Below are 16,362 nucleotides of genomic sequence, written 5' to 3'. Positions count from 1 at the left end.
TAAAAACCTTATTTTTTGTAGTAATTATGGAGAGAATGCCACATTGATCTGGTCAATTTTATTAATCATGTAGAGAATGTCTTTGCACTATCTAGATGGTTAGCAGCTAAGCTGCCAGTTGAGATTTTTGAATTCGCAGGGCATTTGCAAAATGACCATACCCTATTTTTCTGTGCCATGGGAAGCTGGTTGTATGAACCTATTCATGGTAGGCTCTAGCCCTTTTGGGAGCTCTAATTCCTTCACTAAAGCTTCAGCAACAATTACTTTAGTTAACTGATAATAACTTAATCCATACCCTCCTTTTTTAATTTTGATATTTTGTTTGATTTTCTCTGTCCTTTTTTTTACCTGCTTTCAGGTCTCGTGAGAGTGGGACAAATAGCACATCTAGTCGAGGTGGTGGTAGAGCTGGCACAGATCATCATGGTGGACGGGAAACCAATTCAGTAGTAGTGGTATAAAAAGTTAGTCTAATATATTATATCGTTCATACGGAAAAGAAAAGTCAGCTATCATGAAGCTGCTAAATAACCACAAGTGCTTATTTGAAGCTGAAGATGTATGCTTTCTTGATTTATGAAATGGTGAAGTAGATTTGTAATTCTAATTTATGTCAATATCTTACAAGTAACATTTAACATCATGCATTGATCAGGAAGTTTGAGATGGCAACAATGCTTCAGAAGAACAAGCTCTAATTGGAATTAATAGGTACCAGTTACTATAAGAATGAAAAAAAACTGAATTGTATTGATATTGTGATATTTTGGAAATTCCAGATTACAATTCATGAGACAGTATAACAGGAAAACCGAAAGATAAAGCTGACACTTAGAGAGGCCAGTCACTCTCCCAAAACATCAAGTAATAGAATTGGAGTTCCTAAAGAAACATCAATTTAGGATATATAATCCTAAATTGGTTCCTAATTGATTCTTCAATATACCTCATTGAGGACTGAAGATCTCTTCACCTTCGCCTTCCCTGTTAGATCTTTGTCACCTTCTCTTATTATTTCTCTGTTCTCAATTATCTTTCAATACACAAGATATAAATCTCCATAGCTGACAAGTTTTTTGGGGCTCTTAGGGAACGACTCTGCTATAGCAACAAAAACATAGTCATGGCTACCTTGACAATAATTGGTAATGTTGCATCTGCAATGGGACAAGTTGTCAAGAAGTTGAGCAAGGTGAGATGATTTTGTTCTACTTTTGTATTTTCTTTTCAGTTGGTAGTGTTGTGTTGCCTTTTCAAAGTCGGACTTTCTAGAAATAGTTTGTTGCAGGGTATTCTATCTAATATATTAATAGTTTTTTGACTAACACATCCCTTTAACAAGATATAGAATAAACCGCCTTCTAATCCTGTAAAGATAAACGTGATATCACTTTAGTTTTTTTTTTTTTTTTAAATTAATACCAATTTAATTGATTACTTTTGCAGACCTTGTAAACCAACTTCATTTCAAGCCTAAAGTTCAAGCTTTAGGTTTCATAATCTAAGGTTTAGGCCTTAGATTAGCATTCATATCTTCGAAGCTTCCATTCATTATTGCCTAAGGTTCAAGCCTTAGGGGCTAAGTTAAGGTTTTGGGTCCTAAGTCAGCATTCATTTTGCCTGCATGTCATGGTTCATTCATCATTTGTTCAAACTATGTTCATATATTGTTGTTCATTGATTCATGCAATTTCATGGATTTCATAAATTTGGGTCATTTCATTTCAAGATAATTTAAGATAAGTTCCAAAAAGTAGTTCAAAATAGTTCATAATAACTTCACAGATATCAGCTGTAAAATTTTCTCTGTTTAATTGCATTCCAGGTTTGCAAGATGGTCAATCCTATTAGGGTTTCTAAGCTATACGCACCCTAGTTTTCTCTGTCACGCGATATGGTCCTTCCCATTTAGTAGCGAGCTTTCCTTCTCGCACATTTTTGTATCCTATGTCAACTCTTCTTAGGACCAAATCGCCAAGTTCAAATTTGTGATAGATAACCTTTTGGTTGTATCTCGCGGAGATCTTTTGTTTCAAGGTTACTTCTTTGATGTGTTTCATTTCTTTGATCTCGTTAATTATGTCTAAATTATGGAGAAGCACTTGACTATTGCTTTCCTTGTTTAAATGAAATCTTCTCCATATGGGTGCTCCGCTCCTATTTCTATTGGGATCATGGCTTCATTTCCATATACCATTTTAAATGGTGTTTCGCCAGTTGTGTAGTGGGGAGTGGTTCTATAGCCCCAGAGAACATAGTCAACATGCTCTGGCCATTCTCCTTTGGCTTCTTCTGGCCTTCGTTCAAGTCTTCTTTTTAAGATTTTGTTTGCAGGTTGAACTTGGGTATTGGTTTGTGGGTGTTTGACTAAAGTGTGTATATGTGTTTCACTTGGAGTTCCCTCAGTACTTCATTGAATTTCCAATCCACAAACTGGGTGCCATTGTCTGTGATAATGGTTTTTTTGTGAGGGACCAGGATCTTTTTGGGACTTCTTTGACCCATTCTTGTTGTTTTCATTTTCATCAGATTTTTCTATATTCGATTGCTTTGCATGATCAACTTGTTATTTTTTCAATTCCAGCAACTCTTTTTGTTACTGATCAAGTCTCAAGCATTGTTTCCTGAGAATTTCAAGAACTTGTTGATTGGTGGAAACCACTTGTTGAATTGACAGTGAGTTTTTTTGTAGAAGAGAAGTTAGAGATACAAAACAGGCTGATTTGGGTTAGCATGCCTGGCCTTTCTGCCTTTTGTTTTTGGATACGTTCTGCGACTTTGTTTTTGTCATCTTGTGGCGGGTATCAACCATCTTTTTTATTTGTATGGAGTGGGAATCATTTACCGTTCCACACAGTCGACGCCAATGATCAGTCCAACAGATATTGGGTTGGACCTAATAACACATGGTTGAAGGTGAAGGATGTTGATAAAGAGAAGAAAGGTTGAGTAGAGTTTTGCCGAGATAACAGGCTACATGGCGAGATGGGAAATCAATGAAATTGACACCTAAGGAGTTTGGAAGAGACGGGGGAGAGGTACCTGCAAGACACTCTGACACTCAAGTCAGTTTAATATTCAATATAGTTCAAGTATTCAATGAGAGATATCATACCTTGGCTGAATGCCTCTATATTTGTAGTACGTGTATGCATTGCTTCATGCCGCCTTTCATAGGGATGTGTTCATATTCATTAGTGGAGAAGGGTGACCTTTTATAGGCTATTCCTTGGTCAATAAGTCTATGGTTTAAGCTAGTTCCCGTAGGTGTGGTGGCAAGCTGGTGCAGCCAACAATTCATTGAGTTTATATGGTAGTCAAGTTGTCTGAGCTGCTAATCTCGCTATGACGTAATCTTAATCGCTAAGTCCCTCTTGGCTTGTTGGCCAAGTAGACGAGATGACCACATTTTGGACGCGGATGTGGTTCCTTCATGGTTAAGTCTAGGGTTCATTGGATCTTTTGTGCCTTTATTGGATTAGGCCTTCAGCACATATAGTTAGGTCCTATCAAGAATTTTATCAGAGAAAACACAATAAGCTCAATTCTAAAATCGTGACAAAAGTTTTCGTCACATGCTTCCGTTAACTCGCTAATAAACACATTCAATCTGAACCTTGTACAACCAAAACAAAATGCGTCCACTATTTAGTCAATTTTGGAAAAACTTCATTTTCACCCACTGTGATTTTGTTATTTATCTTTTGACCCTCTATGATTTTAAACTTATCACTTAGACCCACTATACTAAAATAATTTATCATTTAATCCCTACGGTTTCAAATTTTCGGTTTAAAAAATAAAATTTTAAAAAATAAATATTTTAAATAAATTTTCTCTCTTTTTTATTTTATATCCTCATGTAATGCTTTTAGGATATAAATAATATTTCATGTTATTTATTTTGAAATTAATTTATAAATTATCTTAATTTTTTTATTTATTTTAAAAATATATTTGAAATTAAAAAAATATTATTTAAGATGAACTAAATATGTACTATCGAAATAAGATATTTACTTTCTATAGATAATTTTATAACGATATCAGGTAAAAAATAGAAAAAATAAAATAATATTTGATTTGAATTTATTTTCTTGACAAAAATAAGTATTTTTATTTTTTAAACCCTAAATGCATTAAGTGAGTATATAAAATAAAAAAAAAGGAAAATTTATTTTAATATTTATTTTTTAAAACTTTCATTTTTGTAGTCACGAGAAGTCTAAGTAAATTTTTTTGTAACCACAAAGTGTTTAAGTAAAAATTTAAAACCAAAAAGAATTAAATAATAAATTATATAAGCACAATGGATCTATATGATATGAAGAGATTAAAGATAAATCACAAAATAATGGATAAAAATAAAATTTTCACTTAAATATGACTATGAAAACATTGTTTCGCACTTAATAATATCTTCTTCAAGTATAAATTCCAGGGTACTTTCATCAACCTACAGAGCAGTGCGTAACAGCGACAAGAAGTAGGACGGTAGGAAACTTGGACCAGAGTGTCCTAAGTCGTAACATGAGAGTAGGAGATGCCGTAACTAAAACAATATTTTAAATATTTTCTACAACTTATTAACCTCTCCGACACAAGCCACTTTAGCCGTTTCCACTCTTTACTTTGGTTAGATAAATTAAAATGGAATAAAACAGAATTTTAGAAACCACAAGCATGCAGAGAATCAATATAGCACACAGTACAATAGTCAAAATTGATCAACAAGCTAACACTTATTAGTATTTTATTGCTATTATTCTCAGCTTCGATACAGACATTGTAACATTGTGGATGCCCTGGAATACATCAGTTCAAAATTGATGATAAATAAAAACAATGATCATCAAAGTCATGCATTTATGTCACTTTGTTGAATACTTTCTTACTTGCACCAATCATACCACAAACAATCCGTATATAGCATCCACAACAATTTAGCAAGTATATTAATAAACACGAGCTTTAGGAGGGAATGATTCAATCTCATCATCCAAAGTATTCATGTGCACCGGCCTGTAATCTAACCGGACTTTCTCATTCTCCCAATATCTGCAAATCAATGCACAAAAGCTTAGCTAAAAGATGCATTATTGATGACAAAAGTATTTTATCATCAATAATTATTGTAACAAATCCAGCAAACCAAATTTATTTATGAAATGTTAGCTGACCCAACAGCCCCTGTACCCACCCAAAAATAAAATTATTTTATCATAGCTGTGTGCCTTGATAAATCAAAAACCAAATGGATCACCAACCAAAATATATACCACGCCTATGGTCGAGAACACAATCAAAATATCTCCCTTACCAAAAATGACAGTTATAAGCTTTTCAACTTCTCCGGTAGGTTGCAAAATAATCAAGTAATTGTTCTTGGTCTTACACTCTAAATACCATATTCAATAGAAACATTCATAGCGATTTGCCACCAAAACTCAATGTATGCTAAATTTACTACTATCATGTCACCACTTTAAATTTGATGGAGTTTCAATTTGATAGAATTAGATAAAGGTTTATCTCTTACTGGATCGAAAACTACCCATGAGGATCTTCAAGCAAGGATAACTTGGAAGGACCAAACTACAAATTAGGTTTTTAACCATACATTTATTAACTAAAATATAATACAAACACCAGATAACGTCAATCAATATTATTTCACTATTGTGTCACTAGTTTATTGACTGCTTAGCGGATAGTCAAGAGCTCTGGTGCTTTTAAGAATCAATATGCTTAAATACACAGTGAAAGGATCATGCTTCCCACTACAAATGAAGAACATCAACTCAAATGCCTACTATTGTAAATAGCAAACTAATTGAAACTTGACTCACCCCAAAGTGTGTCTCATCCAGTTCTCATCATCTCTTTTCTGTAGAATTAAAGCAACATATTCAATTACACAATTACCACTATTCATATTAATCCTGCGAAGTTTACACACAAGATAACAAAATAAAGCATACTAACCGTGAAGTCCTCTCGGGCATGAGCACCTCTACTCTCTTTCCTGGCTTCGGCAGAGTGCATGGTGATGCAGGCATTTATCAAGAGATTTTCCAATTCAAAAGTTTCAATCAAGTCAGAGTTCCTGAGAATATTCACTACAAAAATTAAGGTATTTTGTGGGGGTTAGATTTGCAAATTGTGGGGCACAAAATATATTTGTGGCATTCATACAACCTCCAGTTTCGCATGCGCCACAACACATTTTGTGGGGGGTTTTTGTGCAACGCCACAATTTGTTTAAGTATTTTTCGGAGGTTTCAAACCCCCACAAATGTTGTATTTTCTGGAGGTTCCAGACCCCCACAAATGTTATATCATTTTTTAGAGGTTCTGAACCCCCACAAATGTCACTTATAGACCTCCACAACATTTATAACTTCCTAGAGGTCATAGACTGCCACAATTTTTTTTATCATTTTGACAGATTTAAATCTCCACTATTGAGCCAATAAAATTTTAAAAGAACGAGCAGATTGCTTGAAATACTAGGAATCTGCATAACATTGCCAAAAAAGTTTACCATATCAAACTTCGATCCTCTAGCTTGACGTCGTGAAAGCTCTCCCACGCTTTATCAATTAATTGACAACCTGCCACACAGTAGATGAAATTCAGATAAACATGTACCTTCGCAAAAAAAAAAAGGACTGCTAACAAGATCAAGTATTGTTGATTAAAATGGATTTAACTTCTTCCAATGTTTCTTGTGTACGGTGGAATACAGTCAAAATGGATTTACCCCGCCTATGGTCGAGAACACAATCAAAATATCTCCCTTACCAAAAATGACAGTTATAAGCTTTTCAACTTCTCCAGTAGGTTGCAAAATAATCAAGTAATTGTTCTTGGTCTTACACTCTAAATACCATATTCAATAGAAACATTCATAGCGATTTGCCACCAAAACTCAATGTATGCTAAATTTACTATCATGTCACCACTTGGCAATATCCGCAAACCAAAGAGGCACAAAGATAGCATCACTCTTTCATCAGGTAAGGTGTCATTTATTCTAGAACTCAATGTATGCTAAATTTATTCTAGAACTTGATCTGTTTCTTCGGAATGCATGCATTGGTTAGGATGATAAAAGCATTTTGTTCTTACTAGCCTATGGCCAAAATAGCTTACCTGTATGAAATTTTTCCATTGCTAGCCCCTTCAACCTGAACTTATTTTGTTAATAAATAACCTGTGGCCTGATTGATGGCTTGGCTTATATCCATGTGACTTACCCTTTTTGAGATTGAATTGTTGTTGTGTTGAAAATAAACAAAGAAATTCAGGTAAGCTCCACAAAAATTAAGTGATTAGGGGATGCATAGTTCAATTGTACCCTTATAAAAAAAAAAATATATGCATAAAAGGTAACTGAAAGGAATTAATTCCTGAAATTCTGTGGGAATGTTAGTGGAGCAAAAACCAGTGAGTTGAATGTGCTAAAGTGAAAGAGTATCAGTTTTTCAATCTCAGTGTTGTTTGAGCTACTATCCATATATTCCTAACCTTTTAACCCGGCCAAGCTACAACCTGTAAAGTCCTTTTGATCAACTGGTGCATGTGTTCAATTCTTCATTGTTAAGAATTTTTTAGAATATGATCAAGCTTATAGTAGTGTTATAGCTGTCATTGATTGAGTGCTCATGATACCCTTAAACACTGAGTGTTGAGTGAACTTTATTTATCTGTGTGAGGGGTAATCAATGTAGACTTGTATCTTTAGAAGCTGATGATATTGTTGGGAATTTATGATATTAGGTCATTCATGCGTAGCATATTGTGTCTGAGAGTGTCTATGTTTTGTTAGGTTGGACAAATTGATCATTTCCTGGATTGAGTCTTGTACATTGCTGGGGACAACAACGTTTAAATCTGGGAATGCTTTGATGTGCCTCTAGCAGATGTAGTTTTCTAAGCTGAAAATGATGAGAATTAAGTCATAAAAGAGCACTTTTTATACATATTTGCTTATTATATTGACTTTTATATTTCAATGACATTTCTCACTTATTTGTGATGTTTATATAGGGAGAAGAGGTGGAAACTACGAAAGGGTAAAAAGCTTAGAGACGCGACTTCACATGAGTGGAAATTCCATGTTGCATCATATCCTTGGGCCAAAATTCCAGAGAATTGGCGCAACTAGCGCCACACTGGCGCAAGTTAGCGCCGCGATGCAGAGCCAATAACCAGGGATCTGGCGCGGACCAGCGCCACAGTGGCGCGATCCCGCGCCAGTTTGCAATTTTATGGTACCGTGTTTTTACGAGGACAAACTTGGAAGAAGGAAAGATGGCTTATAAATAGGATTCTTTACACAGAATTTGGGGCATTCTGAAGAGAATCGTCGTGCTTCAGAAAGAGAGCTTCCGAGAGATCTTGTTCATCTTTGTTCTTCCATTTTTCAGTTTCCAGTTTATGTTGAATATTTATATTTCAGCCATGACCATGGTTGGCTAGGTACTTTTTATTGTAGTTAGGGTCACAAACCCTATGTGAACCCTTGTTACAACGGATTGGTTTATATTTTCTCGTTTATATATTTATCTTTATCTCTACTCTGTGCGTAATTTCTATCCTCTTTATTAGAACTGATCAATTTGATAGTTGATGATAGTTTGAGGGTTACAACCCTAGATAGAAATATTGGGGTTTTTAACTTTGAAAGGGAGTAGGGTAATCATTTGTATGCGTGCTAGGAGTAGATGTATATACAATTGCAGATGTTTAATTTATCGTGCTTATTGCTTAATTTCATGAGAAACATCACAAGGGATTGCGGTTTCAATTGAAGTTAAAGGTTAACCTTGCGAGGAATTGAAGGTTAACTATTTAATAAATTTAGATGATAAATTATTTGAGTATTTATGTAAATGAGTATTGTAAATCAATCCAGAGTAAAAGGTGGGATCATATGGTGAGTTCACTCTAGGTACAATGCTTTCTCCAATTTTATAAAATCAATTTGTTTATTTTTCATAACAAAAATTCCAAAAATACGTTTTAATTTAGTTCTTATTATTACTCAATTCACAATATCTTGTCACATCTGTTTAATCTCGTCCTGTCCTAAAAAGAACGATTAATTGATATTTGATCATAATCCCTGTGGAGACGATACTTTCTTATCACTGTATTACTTGTCCGATCGGTACACTTGCCGGTGAGTATGAGTCACCCCAGATGACAAGCTCCCTGCCCGATAGAGGCAGTTCTAAAGAAACTCTTCGAGTTTCTTCCAGAGAGAGGGTAAAGATAGTAATGATATTATACGAGGTGAGTAGAAGAGGAACTTCTCAAACCATGGTAAAAATACCCAGTCTATTATGTTGCAATCCTCTTTGTCCCTTCCTAAACATATTCCCTCAAAAATATCCTCAAAAATAGAAAACCTTATAGAGTACTCCTATGTCCCTGAAGATGAAAAGATCCTTGAAACAATACCACTGTTGCTCAGTCCTTATAATATTTTCAAAAGACAAATATATGTGTTTAAGAGTGTCACAAAGTTGATCTTCACCAAGTGACCAACAATGAAAGAATATGTTCAGTCTTCCAGAATGGATCAGTGTGAACTACACGCCACTTCTCAAGAACAGTATGTAGATCTGGAAATTCCTACTGAGTTATCACTTATTGGAGACAAGAAGGCTATATTGCACTTCATTTTGGTGCAATAAGACTAATCCTTTCACTACATGGAAGGAAAGGTTTACCAGTTACAGCTCGAATTGCTCTGCTAGATTCCAATTTCATCCACAATGAAAATGTTGTCATTGGAACTGTACTGACGATTCTTAATGCGAGAAGTATGGTTTTAACCATCTTTCCAAATTATAATGTGAGTCTAAAAGATAGAACTCTGCCAAAAAGATTGAAAGTACAAATCCAGCTCTCAGGAGCTGATCAAGTTACTGAGGCATATGCAGCAACTCTTCATCATCAGATGATTATAGACTTCAAGATCATGTTGTAGATCTTCCCCAGCTGCCTAATAGCCACAGTGATGCTTTGTTTGTCATAGCCAAAAATCCTAAAGATACACCTTCAATCATCCAAATTCCGAGAAAGATATCTCGTGAAGAACTGACATAGTTGATTCCCTTAGAATGGTTGACTAATTATGAAAAGATTCATAAAACCAGCAAACCCATCCAGTCTAATGAAGCAATTTTTAGAAGATCTGTTAATTGAACTGTCAAAACAATCTTCAAGACGCCTGATGCAGTAGCCAGCAGTTCTACCCTACCTATCTTTCAATCCATGATGATATCTCCATGTTATACTGAAGATCAGATCCCTGTTTATGGGATAAGGCCAGATAGATCTCCCATTTTTACTGATCGTGTTGATGGTCATTTCATATGGGATATAGATCCTAATATGTGTGATCCTGAGTGTGACTGTTGGATGCACACAGAAGATACTTCTGATGAGGATGAAGAAGACGAAGAAGATAGCACAAGGAGTCGTGGGCGTTGCAAAACACCTTCTCCTGTTCAAAGAAGATCTGACCCAAACAATGGTCCATTGGTAGGTCCCAAGACACAGAAAAAAACCTGAACCTCTTTGGATCTATAAGAGAGGTTTAGAAATTCTGAGAGAAGAAGGATTACTTCTACCATAACCACCAAATGACCCTGACCTTTTGACCTGATCACCAAAATGCCAGCCAATACCTTGCATGATGTTTTCACAAAGTGATTTTCCTCCTTTGGGAAGACATTCTGACCTAACCACAAAGATCACCACCAAGCCTGTTATGACTCAAGGAGAAGTCTAGCCAGATGAAAAGATGAAGCATTTAAGCCAAGCTGAAGAAGTCCTTAATTGGCAAACTGAGAATGCTCATCCTAGAATTCTATTTTGAAGAGACTTGATGCTAAGGTTGAAAAGATTTACAATCAGATGGATAGTTTTGAAGACCGTATGCAACATTTTTCAAAAAAGATGAGAAAACATTATGAAAAGAACATGCAGCAAATTGCTCAGCTTGAAGAAGAAGTTAGAAAGTTAGGCTTTACTCCAGAAGCCAACATGAGAGATAGAGAGATAAGGAGATTAAAGGCAGAAATTCAAGATCTAGAAAGGATTATTGAACAAAACATCAGATCTCAGCAAAAATCAGAACCAGTAGAAAGCTATAACCCCTTTTTGCCACCTCCCATGCCAAATTATTATTCTCTATTCCAAAAACCACCAGAGTTATGGACTAATCCTCATCCTCCTAAACCTTAGACTTTTCCAAGTAGCCAGCCTTATGACCAAAGAACTAGAAGAGAGATTAGAGAAAGAAGAAAACAACCTTCTAATTCTAGAAGACATTCATCTAGAACTAGAATGGAAACAACCCCTTCCTTATCCTCAGATTTCACAAACCGTAAAGATAATCCTAACTCTTCAAAAAGAACTTTTGAGACAGTAGGCCTTAAAGACCAATTAGTCATTATTCCGACTGAGCCCCAAGATACAGATGAATTTCAATCCTCTAAAACAACATAATCTTCCTCAAACACTCAGAGTTCTAACTCCTTTGAGATTTCCTCCAAAAAAGCTCTTGAATTAAAATCAGATCACCAAACTTCTTCTGAAACCACATTTGAAACTTCTGAAGAAGAATAGTGTGATGAAATCATAAATTCCTTTGATCTTTCATAAGCAAAATATGCTGACATTACTGGCATACTGATTGCCAAAACTGCAGAATCCAGAGTTGAGTCATACTTTGACTCTCCTGAATCTGAAACAGAAGATGTTACTAGCAGAAACCGTAATAATAATTCAACTCCTGCAGGACCTTGGTTTACCCTTGATGATATCTCTCCAAACCTCTAGAGAAAAAGACTCCTAGAATTTGGAGCATGGATTGCACTAAGCTTTGAACTGCTGATGTTGATCCTTACAAGGTGATAAAAGAATTCTGCTCAAGAATGATCGATTCTCTCAAAGAATGGTATCATAACTTCGGAAGTGTCAGGCAAGACCAACTTCATTAAGTCGGCACTACCTCTGGTATGCTGGGAGTCCTCCATCAAAAATTCATTGAAGATGGATATATCAATGAAGTCTCAGAAGCAATACAGGTTTTTCAAGAAGAAAAAATTTCGTGGGAAGAACAAAGGCCATAAATGTTTTATTTGTAAGAAGAAAGGACATTTTGCAAAAAATTGCCCCAACAAGTCAGATAAAGCAGTAAAGATGATAACTGCTTTGCACCTTGATGAAGGAAATGCAAAATCGTTGTATTCTGAACAGGGCACTGGAGATGAAGATACAGTCTTTGCACTGCAAGATTCCTCTTCTGACTCAGAAATTTCAGATAGTGATGTTCCAGTCTTTGCAATAAATGAAGTCTTCTATATAAGTCCAGCCATACCCAAACCCAGTGTAGAAATCCACATCCTGTCATCCAAATTCAACCATCCCAAAAAGGTGATTGCGTATATAAACACTGGTGCCCAAAGATCAATGATGTGGATCCTAAGATCTTACCCCTTAAGCATGGAAAAAGGAGACAACTTATTTTGTTACAGCTGATGGAAAGGTATTCAGAACATACTTGGTCACTAAACAACCTATAGGGATAAAAAATTTCCCTGATAATGTTATTGGGACTCCTTTGCCCAATAAGGATATTCTTATAGGAATGGATGTTTACACTAAAACTCACAGACTTCAAATCCTTCCTCAGGGAATTAGATTCAAAAGAGATTTCAAATCTTATTCAGAAACCCTGAGATTATATGCTCTTTCTGAAGCTCCTCCTGAACTTGAAGACATTAAAGAAAAACTTCAGCCTTTGTGTGCAGAAAATCATGGATGTTTCTCTCATCCTAATCCTCTATGGAAGAATGAAGATTCTTTCGTTCAGTTTCCTTTCAAGCTCAATGAAGATATCAACCCAAAAAAAGCAACTCATCCGAGAATGTCTCCCTCTGACCTTCAATTGACAAGACAAGAATGCCAAGAACTCCTGAAGCAAGGATTGATAGAACCTACAAAATCTCCATGGGCATGTCAAGCCTTTTTATGTAGAATAAAGATCAGAAAAAATTCGAGGCAAGAAAAGATCGGTGATTGATTATAAGCCTCTAAATCATTTCCTGCAAGATGATAAGATTTCCTATTCCAAAGGTTGGCATTCTTCCTATCCTTTTTAAAGATGATCACATATTTTCCAAGTTTGATTTAAAATCAGGTTTTTGGCAACTTGGATTAGATCATGCTGATAGATACAAGACCGTTTTCTGCATTCCAAATGCACAATACCAAAGGAGAGTTATTCCATTTGGTCTCAAAGTAGCTCCTTCACTTTTCCAAAAAGCAATGACCAAAATTTTTGATCCAATCTTGGATACAATTCTTATTTACATTGATGATGTTCTCTTATTTTCCAAAAATATAGAGGAACACAGGAACTGCTCAATCAGTTTGCAGAATTAGCTAACAGATATGGAATCATGCTTTTTGAGAAAAAGATTCATATTGCTCAAACTGAAGTTGATTTTCTGGGAATGCATTTTTCCAAAAGAATGTACCAGCCACAGCCACACCTTGCAGAAGGACTTACAAGTTTTCCTGATGAAAATCTCACTTTTAAACAAATTCAACAGTTCTTAGGAATTGTTAATTATGTTAGAGATTTCATTCCCCATGCAGCCAAGAATACCAGTCTCTTGTCGAAGCTTCTAAGGAAACATCCTCCTCCATGGAGTTCAGAACAAACCCAAGCAGTCAAAGAACTAAAAAATATTGCCCAAAATCCACCAGCCTCGAAAATAGATTGCTCAAAATCCACCAGCCTTGAAAATTCTTGGTACCAGTAAAAGGATTCTTCAAACAAATGTCAGTGATCATTTCTGGGTAGCTTTTCTAATAGAAGAAGTTAATATTAAGAAATATTATTACGGACATGCAAGTGATCAATTTACATATGCAAAACTACATTATCATACCACTTACAAAGAAGACCTGGCAGTCAAAAATGGAATCAAGAAATTTGATTTCCATATTAATGGTCATAATTTTGAAGTCCAAATGGATAACTCGTCTTTTACAAAGATCTTGGAATTCAAAAACAGAATGCCACCAGACTTTCAAATCCTTAGGTTGAAAGATTGGTTGTCAAGATACAATTTCACTATAAAGTATATCAAAGGAAACAACAACATCATTTCTGATTTCCTATCCAGACCTAGAGTACCTGTTCAAATCATTTCCAGCATAGCCACTGTTCCTTTTCCTCTGATATTCATGCATGAACCATTATCCAAATCAACCAAACGCAAAAGAGACTATCCTCAAGAATTAGGACAACCCACCTCAGTTTACTAAATCCAAGTTTGCCAAATATTTTTATTTCTACTACTGCCATGAAACCATGAAAACAAAAAATGTTATACACTCAGACTTTCATCCAGAAATTGCTTACTTACATGTTTCAGAAATTTTTTGTGATGCAAATTTTGACATTATAGAAAAAACACTTTGGTGCATATGGTGTCTCACAGTCAATTACTCAGCCCCTCTTGCTCTTAAGATACAAAGGACTTATGAGATTCTTGTGACTCCTGAAAGCTCAAATTACTTCTTATGGACCTTGTTAGAATGGTATTCTCCATTGTCATGGTGGAGGAAAGAACTTCACAAGATTATACTATCCAAGGAGCAAGAAGGAAATACAAGAGAAGAGATTTCAAAAATCACTGTCATTTTCATCACCATAGGCCATACTGGCAAAGACCCGATGAACTCGTATGGTCTCATAATATTGTATATCTATGGGGATATTTTAATGATTATCCATTAGATCCATATTCTAAGACAGCCTTATTGAAACATGTTAAAGAACTTAGAGGATATGAAGATTCAGAACCATTCCAGCCAAGTTCATCAGATAGCCCAAACTCGTCACAAGGCCCAGATCCAATGCAAATTGATTTGATTTTTGATCCAATCACAGCCCAAGACCAGGATGCTGATGCCATAGATCCAAATGCTAATGTCATGGCAAAAATAATTGAAGGAAAGGCCAAATAAGACAAGCCTTGGTGGAAGGAAATGTATGATGATGTCCACTCAAAAAAAAGAAGAGCTTTAAATTTGTCCATTAGTACTGACATTATTGATGATGTCTAAAGTGGAGAGACACATGTATGATTTTAAGTTAAAGTGTGTGCTAAATAATTCAACTTTTAGAAAAGTTGATTGTCTATTGTATAATTATGTCTGATGAGTTGTCTTCTGTTTGAATATCTTGTTTGTAGTTATTCTCATTTCCTTGCTTATAAAAGAAAATCCTAGAGTGCTTGTATTGACAGAACAAGTTTGCATAAAAAGTATTACGATCCTCTCATCTTTAAGGATTCATGGGTGATAGTCTCCGATGAAAGAGCTAAAAGGCAAAGGAGTGTCGTCGAATGCCAGATAAAAGAAAGACTAGTCCATGGTTCGTGAAATGTCAGATAAAAGAAAGACTAGTCCATGGTTTCTTAAAGATTGTGAGGCTCTTGAAAACTTGGTATCAAAGCCTAACACAGGCAATTCTAAACGGGTTTCTTCGAGAAAGGGTAAAAATAATAACGATATTATATGAGGTGAGTAGGAAAAGAACTTCTCAAACCATGGATAACACTAAAAATACCCCAGCCCATTATGCTACAATCCTCTTTATTCCTTCCTAAACACATTCCCTCAAAAATAAAAATAAAACCCTTGTTTAATGTAGATTGATAGATTATATAATTTATGGAGTTTGATTTTCTCATGTTAAATGAGAATTCAATTCTCATGTTGTAAAGATAAAAAGCATATGGGACCCTTAAAATAAAGCGCAGACCCTCAAGACTAATCCATGAAATTCGTTACCCTTAGGTTGATTAAAAGGTTCTTAGCCTCGCATGGCTAAGGTAAACATAATTAAAATAAAAAGAAGATGAAGAAAAAGATGAAGAACGCGAAGAACGCTCTAGAGAAAATGCGATCGTGAATATTCAATCTGAGGTTCGCGATTGTGATTATGGAAAGGGATTAATCTCAGATTTGATGGTTAGATTGATTGACCCTATGACCTTAAATCAAAGGGGCTGATACTCTGCGATTGTATGAGTAGAAACACCGTATTTGATCAAATGATAAGCGATCGCTTAGACATGGTTGTCTATTGGAAATAAGGATTCTGATTCGATTGACGATCAATCACGATTCTGATATCTTTTTATCCGAGGAAAGACGTCCATGGAACCATAACCTTAAGTTGGTTAATTTTAAATTACGAATTTTTATTCCAAATTTATATTCTGCCTTTTTAATTATTCATTCAAAATCTAAAACCCC

At 35.3% G+C, this 16,362-nt stretch overlaps 1 long non-coding RNA gene across 1 annotated transcript; it reads right to left on the bottom strand.

Annotated features, from left to right (window-relative positions):
• Positions 1 to 4,803: 4,803 nt before the first annotated feature.
• LOC133312991 (uncharacterized) lies at positions 4,804 to 6,619 on the bottom strand. Its single transcript, XR_009751753.1, has 4 exons — positions 6,548 to 6,619; positions 5,989 to 6,109; positions 5,853 to 5,890; positions 4,804 to 5,061 (listed from the first exon to the last, which is right to left on the bottom strand). It is a non-coding gene; the product is annotated as an uncharacterized LOC133312991 (long non-coding RNA).
• Positions 6,620 to 16,362: the final 9,743 nt, after the last annotated feature.

This window comes from Gastrolobium bilobum, unplaced genomic scaffold (assembly GCF_033153095.1).
Source record: "Gastrolobium bilobum isolate Gb01-03AN ecotype WA unplaced genomic scaffold, APGP_CSIRO_Gbil_v1 utg176975, whole genome shotgun sequence".
Lineage (NCBI taxonomy): Eukaryota > Viridiplantae > Streptophyta > Magnoliopsida > Fabales > Fabaceae > Gastrolobium > Gastrolobium bilobum.
This window is presented reverse-complemented; position numbering and strand designations above follow the sequence as displayed.